Raw genomic sequence first — 22,644 nt, 5'->3', positions numbered from 1 at the left:
AGTTTTTAAGGTTAAAGAAGAAATGGGAGAGTTGCTCACTTGGTCTAGTTCCTGGCAAGATCTCAAGACATCCTTTCCTTTCAGGACAGACCCTTTCAAACAGTTCCTACCAAGCTTGTCTGGCCTATCGGTCTGCCCTCCTGATCTTTCCTGCTTCTGATCTAGACCCTCAGAGTCACACCTAGGGGTGAAGTAGAAAGGTGGTGAATCTGCAGCTCATCAGATCCAGTATATGTTATTTCCCATCCACTCCTTCTTTTGATACTATTTCTGCCATCTAAGCTATTTTGAAGCAAACAGGAATCTTCGTTAATTAAATAGCATTTCAACAGGTTAATGCCTCTCACGCACATGGGGCTAGATTAATTCATGGATGCTTCAGTGTTTTAGTCCTTAGCAAGCCGTTTAACAAGAAACATCTTAAGTGCACAATGACTCATTTATGACCTTCTCTGACAAATACCATGGCCGTTTCCATATAGAACCACCCTGGATCAGAAAATGCATTTACTTAAAATAACATCATTTACTAGCAGAACTATGGCTGGCAACAATATTATACCCCCGTGGCCAGATTTTAAAACCTGTAAAATTTGAACTCCACTGAGTTTTGGGCATCTCTTGTTATTGTTGCTACCTCACTCTATAGAGCCAGCAAGCACTGAAGACTCAGGGGGGAGCCTGAGTGAGCCACATATAGAGGACAGAACTACAACTTCTATAGGAGAGAGTTTTCAACCAGGGGTGCCCAGCGGGCCCACCACAGTCCCAGACTGCACGCCGGGGGGATCTAGTCACATAGAGTGTTGGGGTTCTTAGGGATTCGCTTGTTTGGGCCTTGTTTTGAAATGGGATTAGCTTGATTTTTGGCTTATTGTGAAAGTTGGGGTGCTTATTTACCGCATGAAAGTTGGCAACTGTGCTGTGGTGCCCATTATTATTAATAGTACTTTCTAATGGGCATATGGTTTTATATCTGCTAATTGCCACTCACATAGTGTAAAGTTATTTTCAGAAACCAACTGATCCTGATGGTAATTTGTTTATTCATGATGTATCCAAGAATTAGAATGTTAGACAGCTCCTTTTGAAATGTACCGCAAGAGCATTTGACCTTGATCAAATCATACCTCCCCCTCACTCCCTGCAAAAGAGATTTGATAGACCACAAAAATTGGCCATGAATCCTGCACCTGCTATAACTTAACATTTGGAATCTCTCTTATGTCTTTTGTAAAATACTCAAGCGTATGTATGCCAGTCTCCATAGTACACTCTGTTCTTTCCACGGCTCCAGTATAATGTGTCCATCTGCTTTTAAATTGAGACTTCAACCCCACAGCACATTACGGAATCTTATCCTGGGGCCTTTTTTTTTTTTTACTGAAATTAGACTTTCCTGAACATTCAGAGATTGATCCCTTGATAGTTTCAATGTTTAGAATCCATTTTCTTGAAAAGACAGAAAAAGGGAGATAGCATTATCTTGCGGCCACTAGGTTACATTTCAGACATGGAGGCAGTGGCATTGACCAAATTCACCTAAGTTTTCCACAATTGAGCCAGGATGTTGTGCCCATAGGGCATGATAGCAGGCACCTATCCTCTCAATTTTTTTGGCATTTTTGTTTTCTAGAATTTATGCTCTCTTGTATATTAAAAAAAAGAGATTGATTCTGCTCTCACACCAGTTTTGGTGGCTGTCTTCATAGATCTTGCTGCCATGTGGTGCTGCAACACTACATCCTTTCGTTCTTCTGGGCTGCAGCAAGGGGAAGAGAATGGGGTCAAGAGAAGAAGTGTATCTAAAGGAAGTTCATGTTCCCAGGGAGGCTCCTTGCCAACCAAGCAAAAGTGTACATGACTGTGGAGCTGGGTAGTGATGTTTTCTGCTCTAATATCTAGCAGGTTGGAGAATCTGTGTTAATGTCAAAAGAAATACAAGTAAGAGATCAGAGAGTCCTTCTCCCTGAAAAAGTTGTTGCAATTTTCTGCATTTTAGAAGATATTTCAATGGAGAGATGTTATGGAAAATCAAATCTCTTGTGTATTATTATGTCTTTTTTCCCCTAGATGAGAGAAGGAGATGGTGGGGATTTTCGCCTTCTCTGCTTTTGGAGGGTAGAGAGATGCAGTGGGGTTTTTACTTTGTCTTCTCTCCCATGTAAGGGGAGGAGGAACCAATATGGTGGGTGGGAGCTATAGACCTTGCTTTAGAGAAAAGGGGACTCCCAGTTGCAACACCTCTTCTACCCCATCAGATGCTGGTGCTTCTCCACCCATTGGCAGGAAAGGCCAGGTGCCCCATAAATTCCCCAGCCAGTCACTAGCTTATCCTGCTGCTCATACTTGTGATTCTCCTGTCTGGTAAGTCTTACTTTGCCAAACAGGGAGGAAGGGGAGCTGGGTTATCCCAAGTGTGTGTGTGTGTATATATATATATTTGGAAAAAATATAAGGCATTCTGCCAAATGTATTTATTACCAGTTTGTTTGACAGATGGTATTGCCCTCCTTCCATATACAACCTGGCAGAATTTAATTCTAAAATCCCTTCTTATAAATAAAGGATACACAAGGTACATTCTCCCAAACTTCCCTAATGAAAGTTTCTTACCCCCACTTTTTTGCTTTGACTGACTACCCAGCAACTGATGGCTACCTTGGCTACCAGTCAGAAGCCTGAGGAATTAAATTAATTTGTGTAAAATTAGAGTTGGTCCTTTAACAGCAAAAAATAATCCTAGATTTCAACACTGCTGAATTTAGGAAGGCGGTAGGTCAGAATCCAAATCAGCATCAGAATTTCACCACTAGTCCCTCTTGTCTCTGGCCAAAACAAAATCCCCACAGTTTGAGGTATTCAATATCTGTATCCATATATTGTGACTCAAGTCTGTATTTATATAAAATAGATTACAGCCACCCTCTTCTTTCATATGAATAAAAAGACAAAGGTGCAGCCTATAGATACTACAAGTCCCAGCATGCGAAGTGCCATCTTTGAATGGAAGGTTGTTTGAATAAAGATGGCGCTTTGCATGCCGGGACTTACAGTTGCACCACAGTAAAAGATTAAGTTGATCTCTGCCACACTAGTACACTCTGGGGGGTGTATTTTTGCTCTTAGTATATGGAAAAATATAACACTTGGGCCATATTTGATCTATAAGTTACATATAAATGTAAACAATCTTGACAAAATAAATGTGCTATTAACCACATTCTAATCTCTTTTCAGTGATTGGAAGTTGAATAGTCTGGGAATGTATAGCATGTTGTCATATTTAGTTCTTCATTAAACTCTTTTAAAAAGCTTATATATCTGGTGGTGGGTGAAACAGGTTGTGAAACAGCAAAGAAAGCTCAGGTTTGCTTCCAGAGGATTCTTGGGAAGTGACTCTGAAACACTGTTTAAAATGTAATTGCTTTTCCACCACAAAATTTAAAAAAAGAGAATGATTTTCCAGGTGTCAGATAAACATTTGGTTAAATAATATGTCTAGAATCAAAAGCTCAATGAATGCCCTTGTTTGGCAAATAACAATTGGAAAAGAAAAGTAGCTATCCCAATGGCACACCACCTCATTCAAAAAGAATGTAAAAAGTTACAAATTATATGAGTTAAGTATTTGCCCATAGCTGACGGCATCCTGATGATACACTGAAATAGAATAGCAGCTACTGGCTTTTATGGCTCTGATATTCACATATGATCATTATATTAAGCGAGAATAGAATTCTTTGTGTTGCCATTATTCCGAGAGGTATTTCAGACCACAAAGCATTTGCAGCTTTTATTAACCCAGAGAGAAAAGGGTAAAGAGAGAGAAAGAGTGAGTTTTGGATAAATACAACCACGTCTATAGATGCATTCTCAAGGATGTGTCAACACCTTTGAAAGGAATCTCAGCAGTGTTCCTGTGACATAATTACTATAAATTATGCTGATGTGGAAATAGAAAGGTCACAAAATGAAAGGCACGTAATAATTTTGCCAAATGATTATTTGGTCTTTTTCAAGTTGTACAAAAATGAAATCAATCTGACACTGAGTTTATGCTGTACAGATTCATCTCTGGATTATAACCCCAATGTACTTGTGTTCTCTAGGACATTGAGATTTACACATAACAAATAGAGATGGGTGGAACATTGGAAACTACTTTCCAAAAAGTGTTCTGTGCATAAAGCAAAACTGGCAACATTTGTGTGGTGTGCAGTGAGGGGGAAGAAGTCACTTTTTCTTGGTGTGTTTCCCCAAGTTTTATAGCTTCATCATAACTATGCCAGTTTTCAGCAGTGAACTTGAAGCTTGTGCATCTCAGTGAAGGACACAGCTAGGTCAACAGGGGAATTCCAGTTATTTTAACCTTTTCAGCTACTGAGTTTTACCAGTAGTGAAAGTGCTGCTCACACTGAATGAAATATGCACCCCTTTGCGGAGAGCTCATGCAAGGCCTTTGTACCACTCAAATCCACCTTGAGTCCTCCAAATAGGATGTAAGTGGGCCTTCAATACTATAAAACTACCACCACTGTTATAACAGTAACAGTAAATAATAACAGCAGCTTGGGGGCCCTCTTTTTCTATTTCTCCAGCCATCATAAAAGATAAGAAAAAAAAGTGTTCATTTTACTTCTCATTCCAAACAAAATAAAACAAAAGAGCTACTATATCAAAGAGTGGTGCTTCCTGCTCATCTGGCAAAGCATGTAGCCAGACCACCAAGAAAAAGGGTTTATCTCAAAACTTCTGCTGGTCCGTCTTCTCCAAGACTTATAACCGGTGTGTTGGCAACATCTTCACCTAGGGCCTGATGAACTCTGCTCTGTTCAGGAAAGCTCACAAATCTTTCTGCCACTGAGTTGCAGTAGCTAAGTGTTTAAAAGTGACTGGGTAAAACTCTGGTAATATTTTAGTCCCAGGCAAGATAGTGAAAGGTTGGAGCACCAGATTTGAATACACTGAACGTTGGATCTAGCTCTTACCTTTCTCAAATTGCACAACTCACTCATGTCGCTATAAATAACGAACTACTCTAGAACACTGAGCAGTCCCCAGTCTTTGGAGAAATTCAGCATTAGATCAGATTCCAGATCTGAACTTTGTGAGCAGGACCCACAACTACTGTACTTACTATCAAGGTGATAAATATTCTGTCTTCCTTGGCAAAGACTTGAACAACAAGCTTCTAAGCACTAATTACTGGAAGCCTGCATCAGGGGATTTATAGTTGTTCCTGATGAAGTCCAGATGATAAAGTGAATTCACAGAGAATGAGAAGAAATCACACTGTTAGTTAGAAATAAAGAGGGCTTGACTCTAAACTCAGTTATACTGTTGTAAATTAGGAGTGATTCTGTTGAAATTAGTGGAACTAAACCAGTATGCAACTGATTTAAGTGGGAACGGAATCAGGCTCAGAGTTCCTGATGTGTGTATTATGAAAATATATAGGTTTTAACAGGAAGATTGAAGGGAAAGAGCCTACAGTATATTGTGACAAACCTTAAATCTTATAAATCCCTATGTGACAGGTGAATAGGAGGAGGAATACATGTTTTCTTAGATTAAAGGAGAAGAGACAGCTTACTTTCTGGAGAGGAGACAGAGTGTGAGTCAGAAAGAAAATAAATGAGCATGTTTGTTTGTTTTGAGGGATGTACAGATGGCCTTCTAGACAAAGAAATGGTATAGAGCTTTCACTTACTTTTAAATGGCACAATTCAATTGTATCAACTAAAAGCCATTTTCATGCCAAAACACATTAGCCTAGTCACCTAGACCAGAAAGACGGAAATTGCTCTGCATAAGAATGCCTTTCTAATGGAAAAGGATGGATCCTCAGTTGCTTTCTTGGCTATCCTCACTATTACATACTCAGGAGGGAAAAATGTATTTTCTGGGGCCATTAAGCTGCTCAAGAAAATGAGATTGGAATGTCAGATAATTTTTTTTTTAAAAAAGTACACAAAGTCTGGACATAAAATGCATTTCTTACAGAAATGCTGTAGTTGTTAAATGCAAAGTTTGGCAATAAAAACAAAACAAACCTGCTTACTGTTTCTGGCTATTGAACTATTGATAGCATATCCCAATGCATTTTCACGCCTCGTGTAATTCTATAGAGACTACTTACCAGGGTAGAAAATTTGAAATGTGTAAAAATCATTAGTCACAAAGATGTGCTTGAAGAGGGCACTGTACTTCATCAACTCACTCCCTTAATTAATCCCTGATGCTGCAAAGACTTATATAGGTACTTAAATTTATGCACTGTAACTAATCCCATTAACATCTATAGCACTACCCACAGTACATGAAGTTCAGTACCCAGGTACATCTTTGCAGGATTGGGGCAATATAGTGCAAGCTCTTTGGGTCAGGAATTGTCTTTTACTATACGTTTTTGCAGCACCTAGCACAATGGAGCCTCTAGGTATTATAGAAATACAAATAACAAACAAAGAAATACAAATGCTAATAACTGCTGTCTATCGTTAATGTTTCTGTTATTGTCTGTCTGTTTTAGGATTTTATACTGCCAACCATCACCATAGTATCTGAGCAGCTTCCCTGTTTTAGGTTTATTTAAAACAGAAAGCTTAATGGCAGGATTTGGTCCAAATAAAGTAGTAAAATTTTCAAAAATCCTCAGCACCCACCAGCTCCCACAGAAAACAATGGGGAAGCTGCTGAGTGCTTGATGATTTGAAATCTGGCCACAAGGATAGAGAAGTGCTGGAGATATAGGGGATACGGTGGGTTCTTCTTACGTACTTTCTGAAACAGTTCAAAAATTAGGAATGATTTGGCAACAGGACACTTAAGAATTAACTTAATAGTAGGGAATTCTCTATTGTTCCAAACAGAATTTTTTTATGTCAGTGCTCACCTGACACAAAGCTCTTACTCATGGAGTCATAAGAAGGCTGACTCTTATGCATTTCTTTGTAAGCAAAATAGATGATGTTACAACCCTGGTAATCCGCTACATCTCCGAGAAGAGAAAAATGGTCCAGTGGTTCTGTGACATGGCAGCTCTTGAAAGAGAAGCTTATAAAGGAAGGAAAGAACTCATAAATATGACAACATTTGGCTGTTATTTTTAGAGTTGTTTGACTGACAGATAGCTATGAAACAATAAAGTGTATGGGGAGATCTGGTGAAATAGTGCTGGAGACACTAATAGGCTGATGTCATTGTGTTTGATGACAATTCCCTGGCTCTGTGTGGTGGTGGTTCTCCCTTGCATGTCATCTTTCCTTTGTTTCGCATGACTTGTTTCTCTTTGCTTACTCCCCCCCCCTTCTTTATCCCAGCAGTTTTCTGGGTCCCCAAGCCAGCTTTTGTCTGTGTGCTCCCTACCTCTGTTGCTTCCTTGGTCTGAGAAGAGAACAGTTCAAGCAGTCTTGTTCCAGAGTCTTCAGAACACCTGTTTAGGGTCAGGCTATCTCCCTATTTTGAAGACTTTAGTAGCACTTGTTGATACATAGGCCTGAGGCTGGCCCTCTGCACAGGGCTGAATTTCACCCATAGTAAATATACAGTGAATTTAGGAACCATTTTTGTTTTTATTGTATTAACTCAGCAATTAATGTTGTCTAGGAAGCAGACTACTTCTCAAGGGATTTAAACATGCGAGAGAATTCCATTTGTGTTAAATAACAGTCCAACAGTAGAGCAGTTCAAGCAGAAGGAAAAATATTTAATATATGATGCCCAGAAAGTAATAAATGGGAAATATACAATAATCACACTTTCGAGATCAATCTTAAATTAAGGAGTCAGGAGGAAGAAGAAAAACACTTATGTATTTTAGATACTGTAAATTATACTATATAACACATATATTTGTTAATATATAGAATAATGATGATATCCTTACTTTCAATTAAAATACCACTTGTCAGGTCAAATTACAAATGAACAATCAAAGAAAATATGACAGCACAAAACAAGCCACATATTAAGTGTTTATACAGTAGATCAAAACATTTCAAAAATGTTTCAGAGAAGTATGAAATGTGAAAGGAAAAAAATAGGGATTATGTTAAGATTATATTGAAACCTGACTAAAGAACCAGCACTCCTGAACAAATAATATTACATTAAACTAATTAGAGTTCAGAATATGAAATTGTTAAAGTTTGCTATCTCAGCTGTTTCTTCCAACTGAAACAAGGATTAGTCTACATTATATAAATAGTGAGTGGCCCAGAGGGCAAAGAAATAAAATATTGCCCCCAAAGTAAAAAAACAAAAAACAAAAACACAGTTTCTAAGAGCCCAAACCATTGAGCATTTAGGGATATAAGTAATTTTACTCATGTGAGTAATCCCACTAAACTCAAATGGGCTGCTCATATCAGCAAGATAACTCACGTGCCTATGTAAATGTGGGATGGACCTTAAATCTGTGGCACGTTGCCCGCAGTTATAGACAATTGAAGGAATTATTTTTACCCAAGGACTTTTTTTTTTTACTACTATTGTTCTGGAGACCGTCATAATTTGCTTTTATTATCCTTATTCTATTTTTATTATCCTTATTCTCCACATTAAAATGTTTTATGTGATAAAGGATTGACAGGGCCCGATTCAGAGTGATTTCAATTTCCACTGAAATCGGTGGGAATTAAAAGTGCCAAAACTTTACAGTCTAAGGCCCCGAGTGGATTAAAACATTCAGAAGATGTCATGACTGCCTTCTGACTCCTCTTGCTGGTGGAAGAGGCTGAGACAGCCAGCCAGCTGCTCTCCCCAGGAGGGAAGTGAGTTCCTGGATCTCAGTTTGGGAACCTCTGACTTAAATAATTCTTTTTAATATAGTGCCTTTTATGTTCTGTCTGACTTTCTATCTCCAATCCTCATGCTATCTCATATGATGAACGTGTAGAATTCCCTCTCTTCTTGTTCCTCTCCCCTTATCAAGATGCGTTATTAGTGTTTCAATGTATAAATCTATATAAAATAAATATATAATAACATACATGCTTAGACACGCGCACATACATATGCGTTGTAGTATAAGTAACAGTCAGCATGGATTTGTCAAAAACAAATCATGTCAAAACAACCCGATAGCTCTCTTTGACAGGGTAACGAGTCTTGTGGATGGGGGGAAGTGGTAGATGTGGTACATCTTGCCTTTAGTAAAGTTTTTGATATTGTCCCGCATGACCTTCTCATAAACAAACTAGGGAAATACAACCTAGATGGAGCTACTGTAAGGTGGGTGCATAACTGGTTGGAAAACCGTTCCCAGAGAGTAGTTATCAGTGGTTCACAGTCATGCTGGAAGGGCATAATGAGTGGGGTCCTGCTGGGATAAGTTCTGGGTCTGGTTCTGTTCAATATCTACATCAGTGATTTAGATAATGGCATAGAGAGTACACTTTTATGAAGTGTGCGGACAATACGGAGCAGGGAGGGGTTGCAAGTGCTTTGGAGGATAGGATTAAAATTCAAAATGATCTGGACAAACTGAAGAAATGGTCTGAAGTAAATAGGATGAAATTCAAGAAGGACAAATGCAAAGTACTCCACTTAGGAACGAACAATCAGTTGCACACATACAAAATGGGAAGTGACTGCCTAGGAAGGAGTACTGCGGAAAGGGATCTGGGGGTCATAGTGGACCCAAGCTAAATATGAGTCAACAGTGTAATGCTGCTCTTGCAAAAAAAGTGAACATCATTCTGGGATGTATTAGCAGGAGTGTTGTAAGCAAAACACGAAAATTAATTCTTCTGCTCTACTCCGCTCTGATTAGGGCTCAACTGGAGTATTGTATCCAGTTCTGGGCACCACATTTCAGGAGGGATGTGGACAAATTGGAGAGAATCCAGAGAAGAGCAACAAAAATGTTTAAAGGTCTAGAAAACATGACCTATGAGGGAAGACTGAAAAAATTGGGTTTGTTTACTCGGGAAAAGAGAAGACTGAGAGGGGACATAACAGTTTTCAAGTATGTAAAAAGTTGTTAAAAGGAGGAGGAAGAAAATTGTTTTTCTTAACCTCTGAGGATAGGACAAGAAGCAATGGGCTTAAATTGCAGCAAGGGAGGTTTAGGTTGGATATTAGGAAAAACTTCCTGTCATGGTGGTTAAGCACTGGAATAAATTGCCTAGGGAGGTTGTGGAATCTCCATCATTGGAGATTTTTAAGAGCAGGTTAGGCAAACACCTGTCAGGAATGGTCTAGATAATTAGTCCTGCCACAAGTGCAGGGGACTGGACTAGATGACCTCTCGAGGTCCCTTCCAGTTCTATGATTCTATGGCATAATATGGAAAAATGGCTTCCGCAGCAATGAGTTTGATTCTGATACTGCAGAGTTTGCACAGAAAACGTAGCAGTAAAAATTATGTGTTCAGCAGTAACTAATGCACATGCTACCAAATGTAGCCTTTGACTTCATGGAGTTGTGGCTGATTACATCAGGACTGAATCTGGCCCAGAATCTTGGACATTAATCGTGTTTTATTGAGAGATTTAATGAGGAGATTGTGAGATATATTAAGTAAGTGGATGATCAGTATCTCTGCTAAATAAAATAATGATATTTGACAAAGTGCATACGGTAACTGTCATTTCCCCGCTTTAAAAAGCAGAAGCTTTTTCTAACCGGCTGATGTAGCTTCTTTATTTTCTATTCATAGTGAACTAAGGGCTGCTCTAAACAGCAAAGGGTATTGTTTTGGGGAACTGCGTTATAATATACATGTCATAGAGAACACAGTTTGGTATTGTCATCTTAAGATGGGGAAAAAACATGTTATGGGACCATAGGATGACCATGTAACAGTTTTTGTAGCATATTTTATATACTTAGGAAAGACCAAATGATGTTATCTGGTTTCATGACAAAATACATTTTGCTGCATAGAAGGACCCTAAATATAAGTCTACCACTTCTTAGAGTAGAATAAAGTAACATCTCCAGTCATCAACTAAGAATAAATTAATAAATTGGCTCTGCAGACTGACTTGCTATTGTGAAGTAAGTCAGGTTATCGAATAACAAATAAGTTGTTTGAGTGAAAGCAAGGCACAAATCTCAGCATCACTTAGCTCTTCAGATGACAGAATGCTAATAGTGTTGGTGTGGAAAGATGCACAGTATTAGCTTCTAGAAGACTGAGGATTATGTTGTCTTCTATAAGCACAGACAGAAAGGGAATATTTTTGTCTCTCCTTGAATGTTTATTCACATGTGATTACTGAAAACTCTCCTGTACTGACACACACAATATCTTAACGAACTGAAGGAGGATCACTGTGGTGTTCAGTGCTCTGAGGTCAGGGAGGTGAAAGCACACTGCAAACTTCGCCAGAAGGCTTGAACTTTGCCAGGGCGCTTTTGGTTTTGTCTGTTTACCTTAGCAGTGACAGAAGATTTAGACAATTACTTATCTACTGCTGGTGCCACTGACAGCCCCAAACAGTGTCTTGTCAAATATACTACATCTCCTTTATTAGGAGCTACGTATTTTGAGTGTATTATAAAACTGTTATAATGAGATCTGATATAATTGGGAGCTAGTGACTGGTGTCGTTTGAAGTGATCCCCTCAGAAAAGACTAGTCAGAGATGCTAATGAGAAGAGAAAGACCATCATCCTTCTCTCTTGTAGCTCAGTTCAGTAATTAATAGTTTCTGTGGCTGCTAGCTCATAGCAGCTCGGAAGGGCAAGCCTCTTGGCTCCACCCCTGTGGAGATTAGTCTTGCATTTTCCAGGGGAAAAAATCATAAATGTTCCTTGCACTCTTGTGGTTGCATCCATCCCTATTTCAGGGCAAAATCCTTGTTCTTACCAGTTCCAGTTGTCCTACAGACATGTAATTACCTACCAGGGTTGAGGAAGGCGCTCTCCTCCTCCCTGTGCTACAATTTGGGAAAAGGCCTGCATAATTTTGGACATCGTTCACCCTCCCCTTCCATTTATTTCATCCTTTGTCTTTACCTGACCTTCCCATCTCTTCATACATCTTTTTCCCTCTCCAGGTATCCCACCTCTGTCCTCTATTTTTCTCATCTCTTCCCTTCCCTCTGTCCCATCTCCCCTCTCTCTGCCTTCTCCTGGTCTCCCTTGCCTTTTTGCGTGGGAGAGCTGCTCGTGCATTTCCCATAATGGCATATTCCTCTTGGCCATTTCTTTTTCTTTTTCTGTAGCATCTGGGCAGAGGGAAAAACAGAAGAGAACGCCAGAAGAGATGGAGCTGAAGTTCCTCTGCTGAGGTGGGAAATGCAGGTTCACAATATGGGATCCACGAGTATTATGGTGGGCCATGACTAAGAAACTGGCCAAAACGTGTGGAATTTGAGCTGTCTGAGGGTAACTCATGAACATGGAGTTCACAAAAGTGGAGCATGAGCAGGCTTTCTTGCAAGATTGCCAGCATTTTTGCTTTTTACCACAGCCAATAATAAGCCTTTCTCACAGTATTTCAGGACGGCTGGTGCTAGTTCCAGCCAGGTCCTAGAAATAAAAAGATGCATGAAAAGGAGAAAACAAACAAGATTTAGCCCAACATGCCAGGAATGTAAAGAAAGGTTCAGTCCTAGAAATGGATGAGCGGTCAGGTGGAGGAGGGTCGTCTTGTTTTTGTAACTGGTTTGCCCATTCCTGCATATGAATTTCCCAAAATCTTGAGTGGTCTGTTCCCCACCCATAAATGAAATGTTTTTGACAGATGAAAAATAAATTACTTCCAATGAGGTTGGAGAGGAAGAAGGGAAATACAACTGCACATGTGATTTTTAAAAGGAAATAATTTTCTATTATTATGATTAATTCCTCCCTGTATGTCAGACCATCTCAGTTCTTGCTTTTGGAAGTCTCTCCCTTGTGGTCAAGTCAAAGACTAATTTCAGGGTGTGGTATAAGACTCTTGGCATGTTTAGTTACTAGCTTTCAACATGATAAATAGAATTGTTAACGGTATGAGTTATTTTCTATAACAGTAATAAAAGATTACTTAGATTGTAAGCTCTTGGGGACAGGGACCATTTCTTTGTCTGTACAGTGCCTAGCATGATGGGCAGGGCTGACTAGTGGGGGGAGAAAGGGGTCAGTTTGCTCAAACTCCTGTTTGAGAGGGCCCCCAGAATGAAGGGGGGGGGCAAATTTTAGTGATTGGCATTGTGGCGTGGCACATGGAGTAACAATGCCACTCATTATTTGGCGCCCCCCCCCCCCTTCACCAGGCCCAGATCCCACTGTTGCTGTCACTGGCATTGTCGGGTGAACCCAAGGCAACCTACTACGCCAAGAGCCTGTAGGTAAAAGAGGGGTTGGGGCTCAGGGAGAAGTAGGTTTGGGAACAGTTCCCTGGCCCCAAGCAGGGCAGAGCCCTCCAAATCCCCACAGTGACAGCAGCACCCCACAGAGAGGCTGGGGCCCTCTCCCACTACCCATCCCCTCCCCTTTTCTTAAATTCTTTTGTGTCCAAAGTAATTTTTTTGGAAGGGTTGGGGAGAGGGCTAAGTTTCAACTTTTGCCCCAGGCCCCCCAAAACTCCCGTGCAACCCTGACACTGGAGTTCTGGCTTCTGGGTGCTACCAGGATACACGTGCTAGTAAGAGAACACAGCAGGTAGGAGGCAGAATAGGTTATGATTTGTGGAAAATTCACATGTTGTTATAAACATTATTTGTTTTTAACCAATTAACCCCACGTTGTCCTTTTTAGCATAAACAATTTGGTTGCTAATCTGATCCAGGCCGTAAATTGTCCACTTCTCTCAAATCTCTTAGCCTTGTCAGGGGGATTTGCTGCCATTTGGGAATGAGCTGGGGGATGCTGCGGTGTGTTATTTGGCTACTGATTTATAATCAGTACGTGGCAGGGTGGGTAGTCAGTGCTACAGGGACAGTGCTTGCATCTGAAGAAGTGGGGGGTTTTTATCCACGAAAGCTTATGTTAGTCTTTAAGGTGCCACGGGACTCCTCGTTTTTGTGGATACAGACTAACACAGCTACCTCTCTGATACAGTGCTACAGTACTTTTTAGTTTTTTGTGCTTGTGCCCATATACTCCAGAAAAGGTACTTGCAAAACCCCTCAGCTCTAGAGACAGATTAGAAGGTTCATGGGTGCAACCACCAATCAATGCCTCTCCCCTCGGGCAGCAGCAGCACAGCCACCAAAGAGTTGGGCTGTGGGGACCCAGCCGAGCATGGGCTTGGCAGCAGCTCAGCGCTGGCTGCTGGTAGGGTGGAAGCCTAGTACCGCTTTGCTAAAGCGTTGGCGCTCGGGCTGTGCAATCACTAGTGGGAGCTGGAGAGGGCAAGCGGAAAAAAAAATCTGCAGAGCCTGAGAGAACCCGGGGGGGGGGGGGGAACCACCAGCAGCAGCTGACCCAACTTTGTGGCGTGGAGGCTGGAGGCGCAGGGGGAGCAGCAGCGGCACTGAGCGGCGTGCAGCGGGGCGCGCGGCGTCTGCTCTCCGGCCCGGGGCGCGCGGACCAAGCTGCAGAGGCGGGGGCGGCCTGGCAGCCGGTAAGGGAGCTCTGCCCGGGCGCCTCGCGGGGCGCGCTCTGGGGCTAGCGAGCTCCGGCAAGGGGAGAGCCGGGGGTGGAAATGCAAAAGGCCCGCGCGGGAGGGGAAAGGCGCGGGCAGCTTGCTCCGGAGCTGGCTGCGGTTTGTGTGCGGTACCTGTGCCCTGGCAACCGCCCCCGCGCCCGGAGGCGAAGCGGCGCTGGGATGCTGCAGCCGGGACCTTGGTGGAGGCGCCCTGCCGCTCAGGAAAGGCAGCGGCGGCTCCTGGCGGTCGGGGCTGGGGCTGGGAGGGGAGGCAGCGAGCGAGCGGGACCAGGTGGTTGAGGACGGGGCCATGTGAAGAGCCCCCCCCCCCCCCCCTTGTGATTGCCTGCGTCGGGGCTTTTCAGTGAGCCGGGAGCGGGTGGTCAGGCCATGGGGGGGCTGGTACTGACTCTGGGCGAAGTTTTCCAGCCTAAGTCCTACTGCCGCATCCAGGCACCCGAGGGAGAAGCGCCCTGCTTCTCACAGGTGCTGCTGGGCCGCCCCACTTTCACTGCCGTGGGAGCGGACGGTGCTCGGGAGCGCTGCAAACCGGACCATTGCTACTAGCCAGGGCCCCACATACGGATTTCGGAGCCCACCTGTGGGTCCCCCGGGTTGGGAAATGTTGGCGGTTTGGGGGTGTTTAAGTAGCTGCTAAGGTGGCTCGCATGTGGAAGTGTTGCGGGCAAAAGTGTAAAGGGGTTTCGGTTGATGTCTCTGTGTTTCTGAGATCAAATCAGCTGCAAGGTTATTATTTGGTGCTTGCCAACCCAGCCCCTTGGCAGAGGACGCCAAGGCGTGGAGACAGGTTGTTATGCCGCCCTCCCCACCCCCACAGCCACTGTAATCTTTTTATCATATCACTATTGAATTGATTGTATTTGATAGCTTCATAATTGCACTTTAACCATGCCACAGAATGGATCTTAATGACTGAAGAAATTAATTGCACCTGTGCATCTTATTCCTGCCCAACCCCTACCTGTTTGGATCATTAGAACTGAGTACAGTGTTTTCAATAAGTACTGGAGCATAGTTTGTATTTTCCAGCCTGCCTTGAGCTGCCTCTCTGACTAAATCAGACCAGTGATAATGATTTTTGGCAGCTCCTACGGATTTTGCAGGGAGCACTTCCCCTTTAACACCATGAGCTGGACTGCTCTTGGAGGGACATTATTATTAAGGTGAAGAATGAATGACTCACTGCACTCAAAGGTGCTTGTGAAGGAACACAGAGAGAAAAGTCTTTAAACTATCCCCAAACACCTAAAAATAAACATCTTGCAATTGCAAAAACATCTGTAATGTTAGCAAAGAAGAATCAGCTGAAGAGAGGTCATTGGACTCAACAATGCAAAGGTGGCTGTTAAAGGACAGGGTAGTGGCTAAAAAAAGTTGAAGTTAATTTAGGCCAGTTATGTGGAAATACCACTGAAATCTTAAATCAGCAGCTGGATATTAATGGGATTCCTACATCTATACTCACCAAATATACATCCAATTTCTTAATTTTGCAACTACATTGGTGAAATTTTTAATCCTTTTCATTAGTTGGAAAAAGTGGTGGAAGTCTCTTATAGTGACCTTTGAGTAAGCATAAGCCAAAGTATAGGTGTAAAGACTTTTTAAACATTTTTAGTGGTCATATAACTGTGTTCTAACTATAAAAAGTATATTCAAAGATTTGTTTTTGTACATGGCAGATATCTTCTAACCCCTTAGAAACATTTGCTATAGAGATGTTTGCTGAGAATATGGCATTTTGGCTTCAAATGCTTTAATGTCATTTGGTAAGTCATTGTAAAATCATGCAAAACAATTGCCTTCTATTCTGTAAGTTTGCCATTATTGTAGTGATGTTTTGCATGTAAAGCATACTTAAAATTACACAATACATTTAATTTACCATGAGTTCAGACATATTTTTATAATCATGCAAGTAGGGCTCTTTTTTTTTTTTTTTTTTTAGTTTTAAATTTAATTTAATGCAAGAAAATTTGAGACAGCATGTTATTTGTCTAATTTGAGAGGCTGTTTAGTAAGCCTCTGGATCCTTTCCTTGTGGTCACATGTTACAGTTTGATATGATCTCATTACTCATGTGTCAAAAGCTGTTGATGAATTTTTAATGACACTGAAATGTGCTTTTAAATCAAAATGTCTGTTTGTCAAGATAAAATTTGGAAGATAATGGAGAATGCTGTGAATTTATGAAAAAAGTAATCTCTCTCTCGCTCTCAAGAATGCTTCCCTATTGTTTAAAAATCGCTTTTGCCCCACGTAAAATACTGACTTACAATGCTCAATTTTCTGAAGTTCTGCTTTGAAAACAGCACTTACACAACTCATTGCTAACTGACTGAAGAGCCTGATGAGAGGATTTCACTTGTTACAGGAAAAAGTAAATAGTTAAAACTGTCTATTCAGAACAAATACATACCTGCTATACACAGTGTTATTTTCTGACAAATAATCATATTGAACAACTTTTAAAGTTAATATATTTTTTTCAAAAATTAAAACAACACAAAACTAGATATGGCTTGTGGAAAAGTCAAAGATGCACAGAGGTGTTATACATTCAAATTAATTTGACTTAGTGCTTATTACATTATTGCCAATAAAAAGCAAAATTCACACCATGCAGAGGGCCAACAAGTGGTCTCTGCAGCACTTGTGTTCCACTTCAGTCCTGCTGCATAGTCCTTCTGCACAGGGGTGAGTTTCACCCAGAGCTTTTTTTTTTTTTTTTTTTAAATAAATCATTAGAATGCAGTATATTCAGTGTTAGATTACTTGGTGTATTTAAGTTATATGGGTCACCATATTTAAATGTTGTGTTTGTTATTAAAAAGACCTTTCAATTATTTTAAAAGAAGGAATACAGAATAATAAATTGTGGGGCTTGACCTTCTTCCCACATCTTTGTAACTCCATTGACTTCAGCTGAGCTACTCCTGATTTACACCTATGTGAGAGAAGAATCAGGATTTCCAAGTCTGATTTTTGTAGGTACTTCCACCATATTCAGATCTCTACTTTGTGTGTAATATGATTGCTTTGTGTGGAACAGCTATGGAATATGGCTCAGTCCTACAGTGTGTTGAGGCTGTGGCCCTGAGCCAGCAAAGCACTTAACAACGTGCTGAACTTCAAGCATGTGAGTAGTCCACTTGGAATTAGTGGGTCTACTTATATAATTTAAAGTTAAGCATGTGCTTAAGTCCTTTGCTAGATGGAGGCCAGAATGCTCATTATTTTTCCTGATTGAGCCCTCGGGTCTTGAAATTCTCTTACAAGAGAAATGTTACTTGGTGGTAACATTAAGTGACAGATTCAGGAAGAACAGTTCATAAAGCCAGAGCTTTCTAGCCTGTTTGTTTCTGGATTTGTTTTCTATGCATTATTTCCTAGAAAACGCAAGCAAAGAACAATATGTAAGTGAGCACATCCATTGCCAGGTGTGTGGAAACAGTGAGAGTTAGAAGAAAGCACTTTTTCAGGTGGGATATGTGAGTTCCTACTAATGAGAAATAAGATTACTTTTTTCATACATGTTTATAGTCGTCTCCATTTCCTAACAGAACCAATGACTCAGTACTTCCTACAATAGATATATCTCTCTTAGATTGTAAGCTCTTTGGGGCTGGGACTTTCTTTTTATAGTGTGTCTACACAGTACCTAGTACAATGGGGATGGCATCTCTAACCACTGCTACAATACAGTACAATTGCTTCTCGGCCGTCTGGCTAAGAGAGGTGAAAACATTATCTACTGTAATAAAAACCATTTTGCAGTACGTGATTTCAAATTTAATTCATCCTTGGATACTTCTGAAGACCTCAATTAAACTTCTGAAAGGTTTTTTCTGTCAATGTTCAGGTAGCTCTAAGGGCAGAATATTGCACTAGACCACTTGGATAATACATTGCTATCATTATTCCACTTAAGGAGTTAGAAAATTTAGATGTATCAATATTTGCCTCTTTTTAAAGCTGAGTTAATCTAGGTCCTCATTGCACGAATGTCAAGCTTAAATTTGAATGACACATAAAACAGAAATTTACTGGTGTAACAGTTCAATATCTACCCATTTTGCCTCATGTCTCAGTTCTGTTTTAGGAATTTTCTGTTATGCATAATAATTTAGTAGTGTCTCATGACAGACTTCTGTCATCTGATTTCTTGAGACCAACATGATTACAATGGAGAATGTTGCTAATGAGATTTGCATCTCTGAATGTGTGCTACCTTATTTGTGACACCTTACACAGAATAACTAGGAAACATACCAATTTAGGAAATAGAATCTGAGATAATTAAAGTTTTAAGCAATAAAAACTTTTGAAGCAGCTCCTTGATTAGCTGGCCGTTATCTGAAATGGGGGGAAATGAAAGAAAGATGTGTATATATAATGTTGCTTCCCTCAGTTTAGGGGCAATGCATTTCTCTTCATACTCAGGATTCAAATATCTGAGGCCTAATCCTGCGGAGTTTTACACAGGTTAGTAACTTTGTATGTGTGAGTAGTTTCCTTGAGCTCAGAAAAACTACTCAACTGAGGAAGGTTACATGACTAAGCATTCACAGGATTTGGGCTACATTTCATACCTGGCAGCAAATGTAAAAAAGCTTGTTTTACCACATGTCCAGAAACATTCCTCCGCCTGTAGCTTTGTGTATCTGCCATGGAGTTATCTTTGGCCATAATATGAACTGCTGATAGAAATGAGTGATTCTGATCTAAATGATAACACTTCTTAAAACTAGATCTGAAACACACGGACTCATCATACAGTAGCTCCTTTTTTGTATAGATAAACTACTGTTGTTGCATTGTCTAACATAATATAAATATTTGGCCTTGATGGGCAAAACTCTGAAGGAGGAGACTGGAAAATTCTTCATACAGCTATCAGTTCTAGTCCATTCATATGCAAACTGGTTTCTACCCTGGTACAAGTTCCAAAGCATGCTTAGCCCTGACAAGAAGCACCTAGTCTCCATTCAAGCAATCTCTATCCCAGTGTGGCTTAAAGAGGAGAAATATAACAAAAGATACAGGGTAAGAGTTTCAAAGGCACAAAGGGGAGTTTGGTGCCCAATTCCCAGTGAGCTTTCAAATCTCCCTTATAAATAATACAGTGCTTTATATCCACCATCGCAATTCTTCAGATGCATGTGAGAGGCAAGAGACTTGCATACTGTAGCTAATGTAAGGTGGGCTCTAGGTTTTTTTAATAAGAAAACACTGTTAAAGTAACCAAAATATTTTTGAAAATATAATAAAACCTTGGTGTATGTTTACTTCTGCTCTTTCATGTGTTCAAATGCTGAGCTACATTTCCTCTATCTAAAACTTCAGCGTTTAATGTAGTTGTCAAGAAATAGTGGCTTCATATGGGATTGTTAATTATTCCTTATGATCTGCTCAAGCCACTTTTAATTTTTGTGTATGTGTTCTTTTCTTTTTTTGTAAGTAGCTCTAGTATGTCGACTTTGTTATATTGTGCTGCACATTCTTCTGCCATGTTGGATAATCTCATTGACGCATTAGCTTGGACTCCAATATTTTCTTCCACTGGTCCAGCAATTTACTCTCCTTTTGTGACAGGTAAATAGTAACTCTGTCTTTTGATTCTGCTTTTAGCTCCAAAAATGTACAAGTGTTTGTGTACTCATCATTAATTTTTCAATGAATTTCTATCTCATGTATCCTCTCCTAACTAAACACCCAATGCCATTTGCTAATATCATATTGTTCCCTTTTCTTGTGGGTTCTCCTCTGCCCACCCCTTGTCTATTTAGACTGTAAGCTCCTTGGAGTAGGAACTGTCTATTACGCTGTGTTTGTACAACACCTAGCACAATCGCACCCCATTCTTGGCTGGCCCTAAAGCATTACCATAATAAACGCGATAGTTAATAATAAGTACAGAGAGATCAATCCTGTATCCTGTCTGCATTTGCTCTGCAAGTAAAACTGTAGCTTTTGCTTCTCCAGCAAAGGCTTTAATTCTTACCAGTTGCTTCTACGCTGGTGGTGAACGCAGGGAGTCTGACATCTCTGTTTCTGATCTCTTTCTGATGGGCATTATCAGACACGATGTATCTCCCGTCACCCACTGGGCTGTGTGGAGAACTTGCACCATTTCATCTGGCAGAATATCTGAATCCCTCTGCAAAGGAATTATTGATTGTCTTTCATGTAAGGAAAGGGATAAGGAGGTTGTCAGATTACAGAGCATCATACACACCTAAATTTGGGGTAACATTATCACCTTGCAGATGTCTGTCATCAGTGTTAAATGCCAAGCTTTTAAATGTGTAGTTCATTATTTTAACTTTTCGAAAGCAGTTTCTCCTTGGTACTTCTCAAGGTCTCGGGGAGCTCAGATGACAAGATAAACTACTCAAGATTGTTTTTGTGCTTACCGTGATGTTGTTACATCTCTTGATGAATAGTGTCAGGTGGCACAATTCTGATCTTATATGCACAGTGTAAACTGAATTGTAACTCAATTGAAATTAAATGGAGATACACCCCCAGTTTAAAAATTGAGATCAGAATCAGGCCCACAGGAAATAAGAGTTTGTGTCCCCACAGGATTGTTTCCTAGGAACTTTTGCTTAGTCTAACCTTTTTGTTTTGTTTTTAATGAGGATTTTAGCAATTGAGATTATGAAGATGGCCTTCTCACTTGTTGAGTTTACACCTTGTTATTCTGAAACAGTAAAGAGAAGTGAAATTCTATATTCGGTTTACTTGGGATTTTTCACCTTAATTATGAAACAGCTTGAAAGGTTCAAATCCTGTTCTCCTTTCTCACATGAATAGTCCCACTGAAGTCATTGGGACTTCTCCCATGAATAAAATGAGCAGGAAATTGTGGTTATAGTCAGGAAAATGCGGGTAAAAATGACAACTCGACGTTCCATATTATTCTTTCTGTAAGACTACAGATCAAATTTTTTGAGTTTAAAAGTCAAAAGTCTGACAATCAAGAAGTTTTCTTTGCCATTTACATCAGCACTGTTAATAATATTTGTGCAGCCAGACCCTACTGTAGCTGATAATTTTGTTGTTGCCAAGAGCTCCATGGTGTTACAGTGACTGGTAATAGGTACATATACAGAACAGCAGAACACATCCCAGTTAACTTCTAACAGCCATGAAATAGTTAGGTGCTAACACTAGTGAAAACTTGTCTCTGTACTGTGTGAGACCGTGACTAGCAGGGAGTAGCTATGATATGCTACGTATAAATTAGATGGTATTTTATTTTTATATCTAAGTTACCAGGTTTTGTTTTGTTTAAAGTTGTATCCAAGCATCAGTTGACGATTTCCTTGCAGAATGGTGACCTTGCAGATGAAGGCTTGAATAGAAAAGGAGTACGGGTACTTCTTTTCTTTTTGTCATGTCCTCATATATTGAACCAATTTATTTATAATTTTACAAGGAGAATTGCATTTCCTTCCATATCTAGTTTTTGGAGTGCCATCTTTTAATATAGGCCCTCTTTTTGAAGCAGTGACAACTAAAATATAGGAAAATCATGGTTCTCTTTGATAATCTTCATTTTACTTTTGATTAATTTTTTCAGTCCTATGCATGAGTTCTATGCAGTTAGTATTTGACATTTTGTATTGTTTGCATCAACCTAATACCATACAGAGAAAATCATTGTAATAGGTGCCCTGTTTATGGAAAAATGTATAAATAAAACTTAGGTACATTCTCTCTCATGTGTCAAAACAAAATGCACAGTAAGGCAGCTACTTTAATAATAAATTAACTCTTGTATGGCTTTACAAATTCATAACTCCTTATATTAATTGAACTTTGAACTTTATTGCCCTTAAAGATATTTTTTAATAAAAATTTAAAAACAGCAGAATGTTTCTTTTGCTTAAGTGGAAATATAGTATATGGAGACCTGTCAGTGATGAAATAATATTCTAAATTTGCACAACATAAAACCAGAGGCTGTGTATTTCAATTAATAAAGTGTTTGGCTCATATTTCAAATATATTGAGTTAAATCCGTATAAATATTAATCAAAATATATTTTCATTATTTTTTCTATGAATTGAATTATAAATTCATG

The sequence above is a fragment of the Emys orbicularis genome, chromosome 5 (genome assembly GCF_028017835.1).
Source record: "Emys orbicularis isolate rEmyOrb1 chromosome 5, rEmyOrb1.hap1, whole genome shotgun sequence".
Taxonomy (NCBI): domain Eukaryota; kingdom Metazoa; phylum Chordata; order Testudines; family Emydidae; genus Emys; species Emys orbicularis.
This window is presented reverse-complemented; position numbering follows the sequence as displayed.